Genomic DNA, 20,750 nt, shown 5'->3' with positions numbered 1-20,750 from the left:
CGTCCGAGATAATTCCGGTGAAAAGCCAATGTGATTGTGCTAAAAACAAATGACGTAATAACCTAACTCAGGGGTAACTTAGTGACTATTGCGGTATATAAAACTCACTTTGTTTTTCTGAATATCTTCTCAAAATTTAGGTGGAAATAAAGTGTAATTGTGTTTTTGTAGAAATAAATGTAAGACGTATTTCTATGATATTTAGGAATGTCATTCTTTTCTGAGTTGCCAGATTATCAGAGTTTTCGACAATGTGAATGACCTATGGCCCCAGTTAGTCGGAATAAACGAAGGTCCACTGTACATGATCCTATCGCCACTTCCAGCAGCGAAGTACGAGTATTTACGTAGAGCCCCACACGGAAGCCGATACTCGTAGAATACTGTGAAGTAGATCCCGGTAATACGGTGTCAATTACTGTGGTATTGCACCTTATCAATCCGAATACTTCGCTAAAAGGTACAGAATGTGTGCTACGTTCTTGACGAACATTGCGGGATTATAGTATTAGGCAGGTTTAACGTGACAACTTCGGCAGATGAAAACAGCAATCCGGAAGCCGTTTTTTGCTGGCGTTTTTTTACGTGTTACGCCAGTAGTTGTAACCACTGGTGACCGTAAACCAGCTGTTCCGATTCCGTTTGCATGATGAACAATTTTAAGAGAGTATGATTTCCTTGTGGAAGTCTGTACACAAAGTGGAGCAGCAGCAGGAAATGACGGAGACTGGTCAAATAGAGATGTTTAAAAATCTTATCCACGCGAATTACAGCTTTATATATTATTTTTTGTAGTCAAAAAAATAATGTGTCTTGTCAAAAAAATGTGGGTGGGTAAAGATTATTGCACCATTTCTATTCCTCCGAACAGAATTATCAAATGTTTCACTAGCAGTTGATTGTCTAAGAGATTCTTTGCCACTAAAAGAGAGAATAGGTATAGAAATTTACACATAAACCAACAGTGCAGGTTTTATATATGGTTGCTTGCCATCAATTTGATTTTTATACTTCAGCAAATATTTTCTATCTAATAAAAGGAAAAGGAGCTTGGCTTCAATTAAACAAAGGACTCTAATAACTTCCTGCTCACTTTAATGCTGTTCTTTCACTTCATTAAAAATTACTTTGTCCACACAGGCCAAGAAAATCACACACAGGGACGTAAAATTCCACTAGACTAAAGGTAAATGTGGCAGAGCGAAAAACAATGTCGAAAGGCGAAATCTGGCAGCAAATCCTCATTTCCATAATCGATATCAGAATGTTTACCTGACCAACCAGAAGCGGCATTGGGAGAACAGTTACTTATAACCAGATTTGGGACCCACTCAATTTAATTAATACAGAGATCCGGCAAGTGAGGTCATCATGTGTAAATGGTATTAACTTTGACCACAATGCGATCGATTCGACTTGCCAGGAGCCGATTTAAATCCAACGCATCGAAACAACAACAGACTGGACCAACTCAAATACAAGCTACAACGATAAAAAGTTGATTAGTAAAATCAGGTCAGTGCTCTGACCTTTTAATTGCTCTTATTACCGCCAGAGACATAAATAAACCTGCGTATACGTGAAGCCTTTAACACGATGAATCGAAGTTAAGCAAACAACGTTACAAGCGAAAGCGCGCCCTGCGACTCCTCGAGGTAAACGGCAGTAAATTACGCTTGTTTGCCTCCTGCGCAACCTGCATGTGATAAAAAAACGTGTGCGCAAACAGCCCGGAAGCAATTCCATTCTTTTAGGTCACGGCGAACTACGTCACTGCCTAATTACCGGACCTCCTGTCCGCAAAAAAAAAAAGTACTGTTATAGCAGGAAAGTCTCATCTCGAATCTCCTCAGTGAACACAGAGCTATAAATCAGGCATTCTAATTGCTAGAAAACAAACCCGATGACGTATCTCGAAGCCAAAACAATCTGCCCATCAGCGATGGTTTTGTTAATTTCAAGATTAAGATCTTTAAAATTTGGTTATATAGTTTTCGGTCGCCAACTTCCTTAAATTAACTCTTACACTTACTCCTCAGGAAGTTCGGCTGTCTACACATTTATAACAAGACGTGGAATCACCTCCTCGGATGATACATTGGTACTTCTTGTTGTATTAATTAAAAGGTGGAGAAATGGACAGCCGAATACGATCCCACTTACAGGATGTTTATAAATTATTTATACATAAGTAATCTTAATTGCGAAAAGGGGAGTGATAAGCAATATTAGCTGAGCAGTAAGAAGAAAGGAAGTAAGGAAGTTTGGGATTTAATGTTCCGACGATCACGCGGTCATTAATGCCTGAGCACAAATCCGAGATGAACTGAAATACAAAATCAAATCGATTGCGTCTTTTTCGAAGAGCAATTTCGGAATTTGTCTGAAATGATTTAGGGAAGATGTGAAAATATACATCATGGATGCACAGATACTTGAAAGCTTCGTGTGTCCAGATAGGATACCGCACCGCTGCTCCGTTGAAGTTACTACAGGAAGCAGTCTTTAGTATCCGAAAATGAATCGGATTGGTCCCCTTGTAACTGGCTGGGTTAGTCCGGAAGTGAAGGGAGGGAATGGTATACCACCTCCAATGCGATGGTTCCTAATAATTTACTGTGGTGTTCAAACCAACCTGGACAGTTTTATCTTACCAATGACACGAAGTTTGAGTCAAACTTCGAGGTGTACTAAGATACCGTAATGGTTAAGCCGGAGAGCCAGGTCCTAATCCTCGTTATATTTATCCACTCCATATCCGCGCCGTGCGAGGTTTTTCAAGGTATCTAAATGCAGAAAACGTACACGCCGTACACCGTTGACTCACACGTGTCTCGCACCTTGACAGTTTCGCTGAAGAGGACTCTTTAATAACTTCAAACGAGAGAGGATGTACCAGAGGAAAGTATGTAAAAAGCTCATTATGACATTGAAACATGTGGAAAATATACGAGTATGCTATTAACTGGAGACAATTTATTACAAGTTAACAAGGGTTTTCTATTGAATATGCCAACAGATTTTCAACATTATAAAATTACATCAATTGTCAATTTTAGCTTTTTCATTGTTTTGCGTACTAACAGAAGAACTTGTCACCAACTTTGCTCGATGAGCAAGTGCTAGTAAAAGCACCCGGTTTTGGAAGCTCTTCGGCGGTCTCCTGCTTCAAGGCAGGAGATGTCACGAAACAGGAGGAACTAGTATCGGTATGGTAGCCTGCCTTAAATATAAAAACACTAGGCATGGTGAGAACATAACTTACTATTATCAGTGGATCGGGTTTGTCTTCCATTTTGTTGGTCCTGTGCTACGCTATGCTATTTAGCGTCAAACAAGTAAAACGTCCTTCGTCTGTTAGCCTTAGAGTATAAGAAAAAGGCAACGTATTGTATTGATCTTTGCAAGCAGAGCTGCACAATTGTAGCTACACCATACATTACGTAAGAAATTCATTTCAACAGAGGTCGTTAGTATGTTTTTATTAATTGTATCTGCTTAAAGTAGCCTTGCCGTGTCGATCTTCAGTATTTTACTATTAAGATGACAGAAGTTTAAAAAATAGGTTTGTATGAGCTTTTATATTTCCTTTAAGTTAATTATTAAGTCGATCACTTAACCACTGTGAGCCTAGCGGATACACAATATTTTAGCTTTCGACGAATTCCAGTTGGTGTATAACTATATTTCATCAAGGCACTCCTAAAAAACAAATTAATTTTCAGTTCGAATGCGATGTAGCGATTTGGTAGCGGACAGTTACATGAACCAGTTATTGATATTTTGCCTAAGATTTGGTGCATCGTTTCACCTCTAACATATAAATAAATACATTGTAAACCGAGGGTTCTTGATGTATTTTAAAGGTGATTTACAAATATACTTGCTGGTTTTATTACATAAAAAATGTGAAAGTGCTACATCGGAAAGGGACTATGTTAGATTTTGGAATACAGACGGCGATACTTACACTACATGAAGCAAACTGAAGCTCCTGTTGTAAACAATCACTTCCGTTTGTACAGCTGTGAAGTCATATGGTGTCGTGTACTGCTGGGAGTTTGTTGGGTTATGACTCGCTCAAATATGTTGACTACAATTGATTACTTCTTCTGGATAACGTGGTATTTTACTTATTGTTTTGTGTAAGTCAGTTCTGATTCTGCAATTTCATTACAGTCCGACAATGGACTGTTGATGACTGGAAACATGTTGCCGGGATTTTAGCACTGGAGATAGCTATTTGTAGATAAAATTTGGCTATGGAAGAATAATAAAAAAACAACGGGACTGCAACAGATTGTTATATTCGTATCCTTCCTTATAATAAAACTTGTGCGTGTGACCTTTCGAGCTATTTGTGATACTGCATAAGTTCGTTTCGCCGCCTGAATAGGATGACAAGGAAACCAAAATGACACACGCTTCTAAGGTAGTTACCTGCGACTGATCCTCGAAATACACTGCTGGCCATTAAAATTGCTACATCACGAAGATGACGTGCTACTGTCGCGAAATTTAACCGACAGGCAGAAGATGCTGTGATACGCAAATGATTAGCTCTTCAGAGCATTCACACAAGGTTGGCGCCGGTGGCGACACCTACAACGTGCTGATATGAGGAAAGTTTCCAACCGACTTCTCATACACAAACAGCAGTTGATCGACGTTGCCTGGTGAAACGTTGTTGTGATGCCTCGTTTAAGGTGGAGTTTGATAAAGGTTGGATTGTAGCCTATCGCGATTGCGGTTTATCGTATCGCGACATTGCTGCTCGCGCTAGTCGAGATCCAATGACTGTTAGCAGATATATGGAATCGGTGGGTTCAGGAGGGTAATACGGAACGCTGTGCTGGATCCCAACGGCCTCGTATCACTAGCAGTCGAGATGACAGGCATCTTATCCGCATGGCTGTCACGGATCATGTAGCCACGTCTCGATCCCTGAGCCAACAGATGGGGACGTTTGCAAGACAACAACCATCTGCTCGAACAGTTCGACGACGTTTGCAGCAACATGGACTATCAGCTCTGAGACCATGGCTGCGGCTACCCTTGACGCTGCATCACAGACAGGGGCGCCTGCGATGGTGTAATCAACGACGAACCTGGGTGCACAAATGGAAAAACGTCATTTTTTCAGATGAATCCAGGTTCTGTTTACAGCGTCATGATGGTCGCGTCCGTGTTTGGCGACATCGCGGTGAATGCACATTGGAAGCATGTATTCGTCATCGCCATACTGGCATATCACCCGGCGAGATGGTATGGGGTGCCATTGGGTTACATGTCTCTGTCACCTCTTGTTCGCATTGACGGAACTTTGAACAGTGGACGTTCCATTTCAGATGTGTTACGACCGGTGGCTCTACCCTTCATTCGATCCCTGCGAAACCCTACATTTCAGCAGGATTATGCACGACCGCATGTTGCAGGTCCTGTACGGGCCTTTCTGGATACAGAAAATGTTCGACTGCTGCCCTGGCCAGCACATTCTCCAGATCTCTCACCAACTGAAAACGTCTGGTCAATGGTGGCCGGCTCATCACAATACGCCAGTCACTACTCGTGATGACTTGTGGTATCGTGTTGAAGCTGCATGAGCAGCTGTACCTGTACACGCCATCGAAGGTCTGTTTGACTCAATGCCCAGGCGTATCAGGGCCGTTATTACAGTCAGAGGTGGTGGTTCTGGGTACTGTATTCTCAGTATCTATGCACCCAAATTGCGTGAAAATGTAATCATGTCAGTTCTAGTATAATATATTTGTCCAATGAATACCCGTTTATCATCTGCATTTCCTCTTGGTGCACCAATTTTAATGGCCAGTTGTGTATTTGTGATACTGCGTAAGTTTGTTGTGCGGTCTAAACAGGATGACAAGGAAACCAAAACGGCCGGCAGCTGTGGCCGAGCTGTTCCAGGCGCTTCAGTCCGGAACCGTGCAGCTGCTACGGTCGCAGGTTCGAATCCTGCCTCGAGCATGGATGTGTGTGATGTCCTTAGGTTTAAATAGTTTTAAGTCTAGGGGACTGATGACCTCAGAAGTTAAGTCTCATACTGCTTAGAGCCAAACCAAAATGACAGTCTTCTAAGGTAGTTACCTGCGACTGATCCTCGAAATAGGTTATTACTTTTTGCAGCTTTTCAGGTTCGCTCTGCTTCGCACTGCTACCTTCCCTACGACACTGTCATAACTTTCCCTGCTTCTGCGGCTCCCGTAATGGACTGGTGAGATACAAAAGCCGCTGTCGTCGACCTCCTCGGAGGGCTGCCGATGTATGCAAAGTCCCAGCAGTGAGGCGAGCGCCCTCCGCGGCAAGGCGAGGCGAGGCGCGCTCCCGGCCTCTTTTTTGTGCCGGCAGTCGTGTACTGTACCCCGGCTGGCTCCCCCTGGACCGCTGCCAGGCGAGCATCTGGCGAGCATGACGCCAAAGCCCCCTACGGCAAGGAGCACAGGCCGCCCAGCCGGCTTGTACACATAAACACGCGAATCACCGCGCCGCGTGTACAGTGCCGGCTTTATGAAAGGCCGGACCTATTTCTGGCATTGTCTCTACCTACGCAACCAACGGTTACGAGTTGCCTGGAAGTAAATGTCACGCGCAGAAATAACCTACCAGTCGAGGGAGCAATCCGAAACCCACTTTCTTCGTTTGGACCGCAGTGAGTAGCATCTTCTCGACATGTGTCTATAGTGACCTTGGATAGTTCTTTGAAAATATACACTTAAGCGCCAAAGAGACTGGTGTAGGAATACAGCACTGCGGTTGGTAAAGCCTAAATAAGACAACAAGTGCCCGCGCAGTTGTCAGAACGGTAACTACTGTTATAATGGCAGGTTATCAAGATTTAAGGGAGTTTGAACGTGGTGGTACAATCGGCGCACGAGCGATAGGACACAGCATCTCCGAGTTAGCGATCAAGTGGAGCTTTTCCCATACGACCATTTCACGAGTGTACCGTGACTATCAGGAAGCCAGTAAAATATCATATCTCCGACAACGCTGCAGCCGGAAAATGATCGTGCTGAAACGGGACCAACGACGACTGAAGAGAATCGTTCAACGTGACAGAAGTGCAACCCTTCAGGAAATTGCTGCAGATTTCAATGCTGGGCCATCAACAAGTGTCAGCGTGCGAACCATGCAACGAAACATCATCGATATGTGTTTTCGGAGCCGAGCTTTACGCCTCGCGTGGGCCTGCAACAGTGACACTGGACTGTTGACAACTGGGAACGTAGAATGAGATTTTCACTCTGCAGCGGAGTGTGCGCTGTTATGAAACTTCCTGACAGATTAAAACTGTGCGCCGGACCGAGACTCGAACTCGGGACCTTTGCCTTTCGCGGGCAAGTGCTCTACCAACTGAGCTACCCAAGCACGACTCACGCCCCGTTCTCATAGCTTTACTTCTGCCAGTACCTCATCTCCTACCTTCCAAACTTTACAGAAGCTCTCCTGCGAAGGAAGTAAGTAATCAAAAAGGATATATCGTGATCAAGTCCAAGTAGTCCCATCTCTATGTGCATAGGGGAGCAGATGCAAGAATCCCCCATCGCCGCTCTAGGCAAAGTCCTAGTGGACGTGATTTGCCGTTGCCTTCCTCCGATCTGTTATGGTCAAATGCGACGTGTTAACGACTGAGATGGGAGTGGCTGTAAAGTATAGTGTTGGGTTTATGCTTAAGTGGATGAGGGAAAGGGAGGGGGTCAAATCCGTGGCGGCACATGGCTTATTCCTCTCGAACAGCACCAAGGAGACCGCCGTCCCCATGCAACTGAATGATGATGATGATGATCATCATCATCATGTCTCGTGCCCTGTCTGCACGAAACACTGTGGAGAGTGTTTGGTATTTCATCCTGGACACAGGCGAAAAGACTGGTGATCACAGACTTCGCGTCACCACCTCTCTTCCCCTTGTCGGCCAAATACTGACAAAATTTTTCATCACTAGGATTGGAACGGGTTAGTTTCAAAGTCGAGCGTGACCACACAGGCGTCCGTTAGCGACCGCAGCTACGGAGGCGGGCAGCAAATATGGTGCATGTTTTAATTTTTACTTTTGTTATGCTTACAGTTCCAGCGTAGTTGTAAAAGTATGCTATCGACAGTTTGCAAAACTATGCACCTTATGTCTTCGCATGCGTTGTTAGAGACCGAGCATAAATAGCAATCATTCAAAGCACAATATTGGTGAAGGAACGAGAATGGCATACTGAGGATGAGAAAGCAAGACTTACAGTAACTGATTTTCTACTGTTTCAAACCCACTACATGTTTGAAAACATTGTAAACGTCACCATACATGTGTGAGAGTGGAAGGTTCTTCCCAAAAACTGCTCAAATGATTGGACATGAGGTCTCGGCTGTGTGCTTTACCTGTGGTCCAAAGCAATGCACACACTTCTCGCTCTATTTCTGCACGGCTGCTGCATGCGTAATTATCCCAGGAAGCAAGCATCGGACTAGCAGTCGTTGTCGATCGCACAGCGAACGCAGCAGAAATCAGTATCAACGTTGCATCCTTAGTGTCACCATGACCACCAAGACCAGTTTGCTATAATGAGAAAAAAGCTGCCACTTCCCATGTTTCCATACACTTAGAATTACCGCACAGCCCGCCTCCAACAGTACAGCGAAAGATAAAGTTGAAAGCATGAATGATGCTAAGTTTAGTTTAGTTTTAAAAATAGATTCTGTCTTGGCGTCAGTGGTGATCTTGAAGTGTAGCCCTACAACAAAGCTGCAATTACCACAGTGCTTTCTCTGCCTCGTGATGGCTGGGTGTTGTGTGCTGTCCTTAGGTTAGTTAGGTTTAAGTAGTTCTAAGTTCTAGGGGACTGATGACCATAGATGTTAAGTCCCACAGTGCTCAGAGCCATTTGAACCATTTTTGAACCACAGTGGGTCGGGCAGTGACGTAGCACACGAGCGCCAGGTATCATGGTGCGCACAGTCTTAGCCCATAATACACCCATGAAGTTTGTTTTCGAACACTGAAGGAACTCAAATACGTCTAGCACGTTCGTTTAACAGTTGCGGCAGTAGGTGTAAATAGCGTGCAACACACTCTTCGAATATAATAGCAGCTCTACGGTAGCGTATACAGGATTGGAGGACTGAAGGTATCTGATCCTGTGAATATGATCAGATACAATGAACAGCTTGAATAAGCGAACAAAACGTGCCACGTGGGTCCGTAGATTCAGGTGGTCAGTTTTTGATTTTCCATTATCGTAATACAAGATAAAGAAGCTTCCACTCATTTTAGAATTGTTTATTTCAGATACTTCTGTAAGAGCAATGCCTTTACATTCAGTCGCGACAGTGTCGTATTATACTTATGCTCGGACAAAAGGTCTTTATTTTCTGAGTTCCAGTTGCTATTAGCATGTGAGAGGAAATGCTTTTGGCTTCAAAATGCTAGGAATACCTAATCGTTTGAAGTTTACCGAACTGACATCCCTTTTTCCGCGAATATTGTCTCGAAATATGTTGGTTTGTAATGTCCTTTTAGATGTCCGCCGTAGACTGTCAGAAATTAACTGATATACAGTGGAAGAACGTTGTTATATCATGTATTCCATTAGGAGTCAGTTTCGACCTGTGACTGTTTTTAAACGCACAACTGCATTTGAAAATATTCACACGCCGAAATTGGTCAGTAATGTAATACATAATGAAACAAAGCTCATCTGCGTAAAACAGTTCTTGACAGTCTACCATGAACATTAAAAATGGGTTTAGCATTCATCCAGAATTTACGTTGAAGCTCTGGGCTCATGCACGAAGAAGCTCTCGGTGTGTAAGTTGCGAAGCTTCATAGAGGAAGCATGAAATATGAACTCTTAAATTTTGTGCTGCCTGAACAGAGATATTAGAACGCTCATAATAAATTAGCATAGAGAAAAGCCGAGTTTCAACGTATGTAAAATACCTTAAATTGGTCGCTGACGATGAAGACACAGATTTTCGAAACGTGACTAGAAATAAATAAGTCAGATTTCCGATGTATAATTCCGAAGTGGAGAACTAGTGGATATTTTACGGTTATAGCACTAATAAGTAGGATACAAGGTTTGGTTTTAACCCCTGTATGAGTATATAGAAATTTGACAGTTGTCTTATCGCTTCTTCAATCCGTTAAACTCATCGGTTTATGACGATTCCGAAAAGCACAGATCAACAACGTAAAGGCCAACGCCTTAGACCTGAGTCATAGATTTGAGCTGGACACCGTATCTGCCATAAAGATGGTCTTAGTTTTTACAATTTGTGTGTTATATCGGTGAATTTATATCAAATGCCTCTACTCGTTAATCTACCCGTCTTTGAGCCGGCCGGGGTGGCCTAGCGGTTCTATGCTCTACAGTCTGGAACAGCGCGACCGCTACGGTCGCAGGTTCGAATCCTGCCTCGGGCATGGATATGTGTGATATGCTTAGGTTAGTTAGGTTTAAGTAGTTCTAGAGGCTGATGACCTCAGACGTTAACTCCAATGGTGCTCAGAGCCATTTGAACCTTTTCTTTTGTTCACTGGAGTTACTTCTTCAAAACACAAACATTAAATCAGTGAGCTGTTCGTATATCGCTTTGTAAGATATTTACGTGTCATTACCTTCATATTCCTAGCAAAACTCGCATCCAGTAAAAAGTCCTCGCTGTGAACACTGATTTAGTAACTTGAGAATGACATTCTAGTACTCACCAAGCAGTCACATTAGCAACACGTATTCTGAAATCAGCAGCAGATGAGGTTGCCTGAAACAAATAAGACGATCGAGTGTCAATGATTTTTATCTTTAGTGTTATCTAAAGTTCATAAATATTAATCATTAAATCTCTAATTCATCAGAAGCTACAAGTATTACATTACTGCATAAAGGCATATTCGCTTTTACATAATGGCTCTGAGCTCTATGGGACTTAACATCTGAGGTCATCAGTCCCCTATAACATAGAACTACTTAAACCTGACTAACCTAAGGACATCACACACATCCATGCCCGAGGCAGGATTCGAACCTACGACCGTAGCGGTCGCGCGGTTCCAGGCTGCAGCGCCTAGAGCCTCTCGGCCACCCCGGCCGGCTCGCTTTTAAATTCCTGAGCAACTAAGTTAGCTGTGTTTTGGAAGATAGATAGATAGATAGATAGATAGATAGATAGATCAAGCGAGAACAAGGTGGACGTATGACGTGTCTTGTCGGATGTTTTATTGATCATAGGCTCAATAGTTGGCCGCAGAATGCGCAAGAGTGCCAATTTAATTGCATTTTTGAAAGCGCGATGTCGTGGTTCCCGTTTCATACATTTTACGTACCACCGTAAATCAAGGATGTACGTTGCTACCTCCATTTGGAGGAAACTGTCGCAGCCCGATGCCTCCGCCATCGGCGCCTATGCGTTGTTGATTGGCATCCGATGCTTAATATCACGTTTTGTAACAGCGGATAATCTGGCCACAGAGGTACATACCTGTTATCTTGTCAGTGCTAGATGATGGTAACTGGTACAGTACAGACACTATCGTTGTAGTCGGCCGCAGGTGTAAACAAACGAGAACTTAGACTGTCGTGTGGAGAATGAGAATTGCAAGGGAAGAAGCCTCCCCTCGCTCCCGCAGGCTGGCATTCTACAACCGTAACTGACGATTCTGGTAAATCAGAACTGCCTTATGATCACAGGGATCGCCGATCCTCTCTGTTGCCTTAAGTCTTTCCCGAAACGGGGGATTGACCTGTTTCTTTCTTCAATAATTTCAAAATTTAAAAAAAATGTGTAATCCACCTCATCTCCTATCCTCCCTTCTGTCAATCTATTGCGCAGGTCTGATGGAACATCATTCAGCGACATTTGCGCGGCTTTCACCCAGCTCAAATAAATTTTCAAGAGTATGCGGTCGGTGGCTGAGTGTGTGTGGACTAGGAGGGTTCCTCAACGCCTTCAGTATTATGGAATGCATTCCACGACGAGTCACCGATTTATTCACAGAAGAATTTTTTTTCTCTCCATAATAATGTGGCATTCTCGAGGGGAAATAACAAACCAATTGTCATTTCACTACGACCATGCATAGAAAACGAGTACACAATGGCGAACACTCAGTTTTCAACTGCAGTTATTTTTGTCGTCCAAACACGTCAATAGTAGCTGATGCTGACGTTACGGAAGGCCCCTAGGTGTCTGACAGCATCGACTGAAATAAATAAGTGACGAGAGGTCACGGACGGCGCGACTGAGCAGTGTCGCATTAACCACAGGTCTGCCTTTCCATTCATACTACGTTATGACTTCGTGGCATGAATTTACATTCAGCGAGGCGAATAATTACATTAATTTACTTAAATACTGAATAACATTCTCTCCGGCATCTTAAAAACTGCAAACACAATGTTTTCGTCCAACTTACCATAATGGACTTAGCATTAAATAACGAAACAAAAACTTAACATTTCTCTTTCCTCCAACATTACCACTGAGAAAAATCTTGTGTGTATAAAACTGATGAGTGTGTTTGTGGAATTTTTCGTTACAGCAGACTTGTATCAACTAAGGATTCTAAAAATAAAGATTTGTGTTAGGCTTTCATGATTTCTCTCTGTAATTATTCTATTCAGTTCGTAATAAACGCAAAATTATATGCAGTGACTGTTTGCTAGAAACACAACAAAATGAATACATGAATACAAAATACTAGTCCTTAATAACAGAATCATAAAAGAAGGTTGTATACCTGGAAGAATCCTGGAGATACTAAAAGGTATCAGATAGATTATATAATGGTAAGACTATATAATGGTAAGACTATATAATGGTAAGACCATATAATGGTAAGACCATATAATGGTAAGACCATATAATGGTAAGACCATATAATGGTAAGACCATATAATGGTAAGACCATATAATGGTAAGACCATATAATGGTAAGACCATATAATGGTAAGACCATATAATGGTAAGACCATATAATGGTAAGACAGAGATTTAGGAACCAGGTTTTAAATTTTAAGACATTTCCAGGGGCAGATGTGGATTCTGACCACAATATATTGGTTATGAACTGCAGAAAGAAACTGAAGAAACTGCAAAAAGGTGGGAATTTAAGGAGATGGGACCTGGATAAACTGAAAGAACCAGAGGTTGTAGAGAGTTTCAGGGAGAGCATAATGGAACAATTGACAGGAATGGGGGAAAGAACTACAGTAGAAGAAGAATGGGTAGCTCTGAGGGATGAAGTAGTGAAGGCAGCAGAAGATCAAGTCGGTAAAAAGACGAGGGCTAATAGAAATCCTTGGGTAACAGAAGAAATATTGAATTTAATTGATAAAAGGAGAAAATATAAAAATGCAGTAAATGAAGCAGGCAAAAAGGAATACAAACGTCTCAAAAATGATATCGACAGGAAGCGCAAAATGGCTAAGCAGGGATGGATAGAGGACAAATGTACGGATGTAGAGGCTTGTCTCACTAGGGGTAAGATAGATACTGCCTACAGGAAAATTAAAGAGACTTTTGGAGAGAAGAGAACCACTTGTATGAATATCAAGAGCTCAGATGGCAACCTAGTTCTAAGCAAAGAAGGGAAGGCAGAAAGGTGGAAGGAGTATATAGAGGGTTTATACAAGGGCGATGTACTTGAGGACAATATTATGGAAATGGAAGAGGATGTAGATGAAGATGAAATGGGAGATAAGATACTGCGTGAAGAGTTTGACAGAGCACTGAAAGACCTGAGTCGAAACAAGGCCCCGGGAGTAGACAACATTCCATTAGAGCTACTGATGGCCTTGGGAGAGCCAGTCCTGACAAAAGTCTACCATCTGGTGAGCAAGATGTATGAAACAGGCGAAATACCCACAGACTTCAAGAAGAATATAATAATTACAATCCCAAAGAAAGCAGATGTTGACAGATGTGAAAATTACCGAACTATCAGTTTAATAAGTCACGGCTGCAAAATACTAACGCGAATTCTTTACAGACGAATGGAAAAACTAGTAGAAGCGGACCTCGGGGAAGATCAGTTTGGATTCCGTAGAAATATTGGAACACGTGAGGCAATACTAACCTTACGACTTATCTTAGAAGAAGGATTAAGAAAAGGCAAACCTACGTTTCTAGCATTTGTAGACTTAGAGAAAGCTTTTGACAATGTTGACTGGAATAATCTCTTTCAAATTATGAAGGTGGCAGGGGTAAAATACAGGGAGCGAAAGGCTATTTACAATTTGTACAGAAACCAGATGGCATTTATAAGAGTCGAGGGGCATGAAAGGGAAGCAGTGGTTGGGAAAGGAGTGAGACACGGTTGTAGCCTCTCCCCGATGTTATTCAATCTGTATATTGCGCAAGCAGTAAAGGAAACAAAAGAAAAATTCGGAGTAGGTATTAAAATTCATGGAGAAGAAGTAAAAACTTTGAGGTTTGCCGATGACATTGTAATTCTGTCAGAGACAGCAAAGGACTTGGAAGAGCAGTTGAACGGAATGGACAGTGTCTTGAAAGGAGGATATAAGATGAACATCAACAAAAGCAAAACGAGGATAATGGAATGTAGTCAAATTAAATCGGGTGATGCTGAGGGGATTAGATTAGGAAATGAGACACTTAAAGTAGTAAAGGAGTTTTGCTATTTAGGGAGTAAAACAACTAATGATGGTCGATGTAGAGAGGATATAAAATGTAGACTGGCAATGGCAAGGAAATCGTTTCTGAAGAAGAGAAATTTTTTAACATCGAGTATAGATTTAAGTGTCAGGAAGTCGTTTCTGAAAGTATTTGTATGGAGTGTAGCCATGTATGGTCGTGAAACATGGACGATAACCAGTTTGGACAAGAAGAGAATAGAAGCTTTCGAACTGTGGTGCTACAGAAGAATGCTGAAGATAAGGTGGGTAGATCACGTAACTAATGAGGAAGTATTGAATAGGATTGGGGAGAAGAGAAGTTTGTGGCACAACTTGACTAGAAGAAGGGATCGGTTGGTAGGGCACGTTTTGAGGCATCAAGGGATGACAAATTTAGCATTGGAGGGCAGCGTGGAGGGTAAAAATGTTAGAGGGAGACCAAGAGATGAATACACTAAGCAGATTCAGAAGGACGTAGGTCGCAGTAGGTACTGGGAGATGATGAAGCTTGCACAGGATAGAGTAGCATGGAGAGCTGCATCAAACCAGTCTCAGGACTGAAGACCACAAGAACAACAACAATAACAGAACTAAGCTCCGAGTCACACCAGAATCCAACAGATGGATAAAACTACAGTAATTGGAAACGGAATTTGTTTCCTGAAATATTTTAACATATTTGTTTTATTTACTGGTTTAAAAATTAACTAATGGTACAAATGGCTCTGAGCACTATGGGACTTAACATGTGAGGTCATCAGTCGCCTAGAACTTAGGAAACTAACCGAAGGACATCACACACATCCATGCCCAAGGCAGGATTCGAACCTGCGACCGCAGCGGTCGCGCGGTTCCAAACTGTAGCGCCTAGATCCGCTCGGCCACTCCGGCCGGCAATTAACTAATGCTATTCCACGCCACTTTCGTGATTCTTAGGTCTTTTTTCAGTATTTTTGACACTCTATTTCTCATTGGTGTGCTTTAATAGTGCTAAACGTCATTGTAGATAACTTATTTTCAAAGTAACACAATCACAAATGCGCTAGCATATGATCTGCTTACTGTTATAACCGTAACTGTGTAATACATAGTACCTTGTAATTTATTATTATTCGCATGCACTGGGTGATATTGTTGAAATTTAAAGTATTGGGTTAACCTGAGCTTTGTGATTTCCACCACGCCTCCAGGAAGCTCTAACCTCTGCAATAAATGTTAGTGTCAGAATACTGTTCCACCATTAAAACGTATCCACTATTACACAGTGGTATTTATTCTTTAAAAAAATTATCGCTTTATATATTGTCGTAGTGTAATAAATGAAAGTCCTGTATGTTAAACGTTTCCGATGTAATATTTATACAATAAACTTGAGTAGATGTAAATTATTGTTTGAACCTCAATATAATACGTATTGCCGTTCACGGAAGTCACGGAGTGTGTAAGGAAACATCGTTATAGGTTGAATATTGTTTAATACAAACAGTCTCACAATATACATCTACAGCGATATTCTGCAAATCACACTTAAGCGTCTGGCAGATGGTTCATCTTCACAATTATCCTCTACTATTCCAATTCAAACAGCCCGCGGAGAAACCGAACACCTGTACCTCTCCATGCGAGCTCTGATTTCCCTTATTTTTTTATGTAGATCGGCATCAACAAAATATCTTCCCACTCGGAGGAGAAAGTTGGTGATTGAAATTTCGTGAGAAGATTTCGCCTCAACGTAAAACGCCTCTTTTTAAGTGAAGCTCAACCCAAAACCCGTATCATGTCAGTGACACTCTCTCTCCTATTTCACGATAGCACAAAACGTGCCTCTTTTCTTTGAACTTTCTCGATGTGCGTCTTATCTGGTAAGGATCCCAGACCGCGCAGCAGTACTCCAAAAGAGGACAGACAAGCGTAGTATAGGCAGTCTCCCTACTAGATCTGTTACGTTTTCTAAATGTTCTGCCAATAAAATGGAGTCTTTGGTTTGCCTTCCCCACAACATTTTCTGTGTGTTCTTTCTTATTTAAGTTGTTCATAATAGCAATTCCTAGGTATTTAGTTGAATTTATAGCCTTTAGGTTTGACTGATTATCGTGTAACCGAACTTTAATGGATTCCTTTTAGGACTCGTTTCTTTTTAGCACTTTCCATTATTTCGGATAAATTGCCAAGTTTCGCACCATACAGATATCTTTCCTATACAGATATCTCATTTCCGTTTAGCATTTTTCATTGTTTAGGATCTATTGCAAATTTTCGCACCATACAGATATCTTTTCTAAATCGTTTTGCAATTTGATTTGATCTTCTGATGACGTTACTAGACGATAAACGACAGCATAATCTGCAAGCAACCTCAGACGGCTGCTCAGATTCTCTCCTAAATCGTTTATCTAGATAAGGAACAGCAGAAGGCCTACAACACTACCTTGGGGAACGCCGGAAATCACTTTTGTTATACTCGATGATTTTGCATCAGTCACTACGAAAACTGAGACGATATTCCATAACCACGCCTTTTCACTACAAGCCGCTTGTGTGGTACAGTGCCATACGGCTTCTGGAAATCTAGAATTACAAAATCAATTTGAAATCCCTCATCAATAGCACTCTACACTTCGTGTGTGGGAAGACTATTTGTGTTTCACAAGAACGATGTTCTCTAAATCGTGTTGACTGTGTGTCAACAAACTGTTCTCTTCGAGGTAATTCTTAATGCTAGAACACAATATATATTCCAGAATCCTTCTGCATGTCGACATTAATTATATGGGCCTGTAGTTTAGTGGATTACTCTTACTACCTGTCTTGAATATTGGTGTGATCTGTGCGGCTTTCTAATCTCTGGGTACAGATCTTTCGTCGAGCGAGCGGTGGTATATGATTCTTAAGTTTGGAGCTATTGTATCACCATCCTCTGAAAGGAACCTAGTTGGTATACAGTCTGGACCAGAAGTCTCGCTTTTATTAAGTGAATGTAGTTGCTTAAATGATTTAAATTGTTTCATGTGCATTTCTAGATATAATCGTCTTTTAAAATGCTGTGCACTTGTTCCACCACTAGTTATACGCTATCCTTTATAAAGCAGTTTTCATGACTGAAAGATACTGAAACTTACGCTGCTTTACCATAAAAGTTTCAAATTTTATGAATTTTTAGCGTTTCCATGCCTGGAAATACCGAACACTAACACGACACGCACTGCTGACTGACTTGAAACTCACAGTAACGGATGGAGATCCTCTTACATGCCACTATTATTTGCACAACCCAAATTACTTTACTGTTATAGTTCTTCTCAGTTTTCTTTGAGGCGCTATATTTGTCCTACGACCTAATTTGCATGTGTTTTTTGAGTTTATTTTAGTCAATTACTAACGAATAGTGCAAGTACAACTGTCAACAATTTCTGTAGTCAGTAAGTAGTTCACTGCAACAGTTAAGCCTCTGAATTCTGATCTGTCAGGGAATAATTTACCAGTGACAACGCTCGTTCTCCAAAGTCTGAAATAGATCAACCACTTTTCGTAACATCTCACAATCAACATCATTGTATCCAACTATTGCTAACCGCCGAACTGCAGCAAACTACTTGGAAACAACAAACATACTTAAGCTTTCTGACAGAATAGAACTGTGTATCGGGTCGGGATTGAAACCTGGGACCTTTGTTTTCTACGGAAAAATGCTCTACCGACTGAACTATCCAAGCACGATCCACAACCCGTCCTCACAGCTCTACATCCTCCAATACATCAGCGCACCCTCCCACTGCAGAGTGAATAAATTATTCTGGAAACAGACACTGTTCTCTTAAATTGAATACTCCTAAACTACAGATATCCTTTTTAATCTTTCACGACGACATCCTAGGTAAAATATTCTTGAATTCAAGGCATCAGCTGCATAATATTCATGACCTTCCATGTTATCGCTGTCGTCATCACGAACAAACTACTCACTGACGAGAACAGTCTATTTTTTTTATGGATCAAGTGAATATTTTTTTCAAAATTTTGCACACGTAGGCCGAAAGTAGGTACATACTGAAAAGCGAGTGGAATTATCAAAGGACATCTTCCATGCTCCATTGGGACCGATTGCATCACGGAGCACTGCGGAATAACATTGGTCCCTTCGCCACCACTTGCAATGGTTGCGACCACTGTAACCGAAACGATGTTAAAAACCGAACACACACACCAATTTAAAATGACAAGTATGTTTACTCCTTGCACTATTTCTACCATTATCAGCTCTGTGTATGAAGAAAATGTAATATACTTCATCACACATTTTTACTGGTTTCATTACGTGCGTCAGGTGAATTGCTTTAGTTGCATGCGTTGTCCCCTTATGACTGCCTATTACACCGAATTTTATTTACTCCACCGTAGGCTGCTGTGTAAAGTCTGCAGTTGGTTAATGTTAAAGAAATAATAATCCTCATGATGATGGTACGATCATGGAAGTTTAATTCCTGTGGAGTTTACGTATTGATGCTGCGGAATTAGACCTTTTTCTAGAACCTTTGGCCGATGTGGCGGGAATAAAAGCCACATTACGAAGGAGACTTATAGCCAACACAACGCAGTTACTATTCCGAAGGAAGTAGCCACTTTGTAATGTTTTTATTATATTGGGACAATTAATTAGAGTGAGTCAGCGACAAAAACTTGACTTTCTATACTGTTGTCAATGCGGGAGTAGTTAACTTTTGAAGCCACCAATACTGTTGTTGTTGTCTTCAGTCCTGAGACTGGTTTGATGCAGTTCTCCATGCTACTCTATCCTGTGCTAGCTTCTTCATCTCTCAGTACCTACTGCAACCTACGTCCTTCTGAATCTGTTTAGTGTATTCATCTCTTGGTCTCCCTCTACGATTTTTATCCTCCACGCTGCCCTCCAATACTAAATTGGTGATCCCTTGATGCCTCAATATGACCCACCAACCGATCCCTTCCCCTAGTCAAGTTGCGCCACAAATTTCTCTTCTCTCCAATTCTATTCAATACCTCCTCATTAGTTATGTGATCCACCCATCTAATCTTCAGCATTCTTCTGTAGTACCACATTTCGAAAGCTTCTATTCTCTTCTTGTCTAAACTATTTATCGTCGACGTTTCATTTCCATACATGGCTACACTACATACGAATACTTTCAGAAACGACATGCTGACATTTAAATCAATACTCGATGTTAACAAATTTCTCTTCTTCAGAAACGCTTTCCTTGCCATTGTCAGTCTACATTTTATATCCTATCTAAAAATGGTTCAAATGACTCTGAGCACTATGGGACTTAACATCTGTGGTCATCAGTCCCCTAGAACTTCGAACTACTTAAACCTAACTAACCTAAGGACATCACACACATCGATGCCCGAGGCAGGATTCGAACCTGCGACCGTAGCAGTCACGCGGTTCCGGACTGAGCGCCTAGAACCGCTAGACCACCGCGGTCGGCATATCCTCTCTACTTCGACCACCATCAGTTATTTTGCTCCCCAAATAGCAAACCTTATTTACTACTTTAAGCGTCTCATTTCCTAATCTAATTCCCGGAGCATCACCCGATTTAATTCGACTGCATTCCATTATCCTCGTTTTGCTTCTATTGATGTTCATCTTATATCCACTACTGTAAGGCGATGTTAAATGAGTAGAACACATGAAATCAGTATTAGGAATAACGAACGGAAGACCGATTTATCGGGAAGATTCTGGGAAAGTAATGTGAGGAATGAATAGGAGAGGTTGCTGTGACGTCCAGCTTTGGCGGGTCTCCTTCACTGAGCGAGCTTGACGCGACATAGCAGCACACGCCTGCACAGCCCTTACCAATGTAGATCAATTTTGGGAAAGTTCTTACTGAACGACATTGTGTCGTCATACCCATGACAGTCAGATGGTTACCAACATTTTTGTTTTCTTCGAATGGGACTACAGTCATTTCTGGTGCTTGTATCTTACATCTAAAAGAAAGGAATTGAACAGCATATTACTCTTCGAAGTCCGGTAAGCAATTTCGAAGGAATTAGCGTATGCAGAACTTAGAATTTCTGTTTTGTGGTTATCGAACTCTCTCATGTCATATCAGTAGTTCG

General features: G+C 41.7%; 1 protein-coding gene and 1 non-coding gene across 5 annotated transcripts in view; both read right to left on the bottom strand.

Moving 5' to 3' along the window:
* Positions 1-20,750, bottom strand: part of LOC126457732 (pleckstrin homology-like domain family B member 1) — a 1,069,305-nt gene that overhangs the window by 765,099 nt on the left and 283,456 nt on the right. For all 4 annotated transcript variants that reach the window (XM_050094273.1, XM_050094272.1, XM_050094274.1 and 1 more), the window contains one exon: positions 10,718-10,770. The gene's annotated coding sequence lies outside the window, so the exon portion shown is untranslated. The remainder of the gene's footprint in view (positions 1-10,717; positions 10,771-20,750) is intronic.
* On the bottom strand, positions 7,312-7,386 carry Trnas-cga (transfer RNA serine (anticodon CGA)). The gene has a single exon. It is a non-coding gene; the product is annotated as a tRNA-Ser (tRNA).

This window comes from Schistocerca serialis, chromosome 2 (assembly GCF_023864345.2).
Source record: "Schistocerca serialis cubense isolate TAMUIC-IGC-003099 chromosome 2, iqSchSeri2.2, whole genome shotgun sequence".
Taxonomy (NCBI): domain Eukaryota; kingdom Metazoa; phylum Arthropoda; class Insecta; order Orthoptera; family Acrididae; genus Schistocerca; species Schistocerca serialis.
The sequence above is the reverse complement of the archived record's forward strand: the minus strand, read 5'-3'. Positions and strand labels throughout refer to the sequence as shown.